General features: G+C 43.8%; 1 long non-coding RNA gene across 1 annotated transcript; it reads left to right on the top strand.

Moving 5' to 3' along the window:
- Positions 1-860: 860 nt before the first annotated feature.
- Positions 861-1,296, top strand: LOC149982865 (uncharacterized). Its single transcript, XR_016496920.1, has 2 exons — positions 861-1,010; positions 1,128-1,296. It is a non-coding gene; the product is annotated as an uncharacterized LOC149982865 (long non-coding RNA).
- The last annotated feature ends 468 nt before the right edge of the window (positions 1,297-1,764 follow it).

Below are 1,764 nucleotides of genomic sequence, written 5' to 3' on the forward strand. Positions count from 1 at the left end.
TACTGCTATTCTTCAACAGAAATGCGTAAAACTACGCTTTTTACGTATTCCTTGGGGAATACGTAGAAAGCGTAAGCTCGTTGATGGTACATTCACAGCTGAATAGGGAGTCATTGGAACGCAGCGCTTTCAAAACCTGGGGCACTTCCGGATTGGATTTTTCTCAGGCTTTCTTCTGCAACATCAGTTCTGTTATACTCACAGACAATATCTTTACAGTTTTGGAAACGTTAAGAGTGTTTTCTACCGAAAGCTGTCAATTATGTGCATATTCTAGCATCTTTTCCTGACAAAATATCCCGTTGAATACGGGAACGTTTTTTTTCCAAAAATGAAAATACTGCCCCCTAGCACGAAGAGGATTTATTAAAAATGTATTAATTATTATTATTATTATTTATTAAAGAGCCTATAAAGTTAGAATCAAATTCTACGACTATTTTAGCACTATTTAGTGCTGCTCTGGGGCAAGCATGGGGATTGGTTGTGTCACGACTTCCACCGAAGGTGGCTCCTCTCCCTGTTCGGGCAGAGCTTGGCGGTCGTCGTCGCAGGTCTACTAGCTGCCACCGATCCTTTTTCTTTTTCATTTGGTTATCTCTGTCTTGTGTTTCACTTGTGTTCTATTTGAGTAATTAGGGGGGGTATTTACATCTCGCCATTTCCTCTGGGTTTTGTGCGGGATTGTTTCGTTTGCTGTCATTTAGTTTTGGGTTGTGTTTTTTTGGGTTCTGTTGAACAGGTGTGTTTTTCCCCGGATTGTCACGAATCCTGCTTCCTGAGTCTGTGTTTGCCTGTGTTTCTGTCCTGGAGTGTGTTTCCAGTGTCCTGGAACGCACCTTGTCTGGTTGCCGGGCGAATTAGCTTGTTGGGAGATCGATGTGAACATCGATGTGAACACCCTCACTTGTATCCCATCAGTAATCTGCACACCTGTCCTGATCATCACCTCTCCCCTTCAAAAGCTCTGACCTGACATCCATTCCCTGCCGGATCGTTAGCCATGAACAGTATGTTGTGCCAGCCTCAAGTTGGATAGAGTATCAGCCTCAAGTTGGATAGAATTTGTTTTGTTGTTTGTTACGTATTGCTTGCCTTGAACTTACCTCTGTTTGTTCTGTCTTCAGTTACTCACCCGGATCATTTACCCCATTCCCGCCTGATCGTCAGAGGATTCCGCTTCCCCATTGGATCCACCTATTTACTCCCATCAACTCACCACCGCTTCCCGCTACACCACCTGGATATATCTACCCATTCACATTCACTTGTAAATAAATACTCACCTTCTTCCTACTCTCCTTGTCCTGGTCTGCTTCTGGGTTCGATTTTGAAGAATCGGGACACGGATGGTGTCTGGGTGGTTTGGTGCTAATGTTGTAGTCCTGTTCTTTCCTGTTCTTTGGACTTGTTTATTAAACGCCCTTTTCGAAACTTCCTGCGCCTGACTCCACACCCACATCTCCTTTGGGAGATCATTTACAGGTTGTAAGGAGTGCGTACTGGCGACAGAGAAGCCGACTGGCGACGCAGGAGAGCAAAAACTGTTTCCAATGGCGCAGTTTAATAATAAAATATAAAAAAAGTAACAGAAAAAACGGCTGACAATTAAATGACGCAGTATGACGCAACTTTTAAAGGAGGAACCACTGTATGAAACAAGATTCTATCCACTTCCTCATCCTGTCCCGTTGTCGCATAGAGATGTATAGAGATCTCAACATTGTATCTGTCTCAATAGCGCTGCACGTGCGCTCACAGACT

This window comes from Oncorhynchus mykiss, chromosome 6 (assembly GCF_057628025.1).
Source record: "Oncorhynchus mykiss isolate SJ-2025 chromosome 6, ASM5762802v1, whole genome shotgun sequence".
Classification (NCBI taxonomy): domain Eukaryota; kingdom Metazoa; phylum Chordata; class Actinopteri; order Salmoniformes; family Salmonidae; genus Oncorhynchus; species Oncorhynchus mykiss.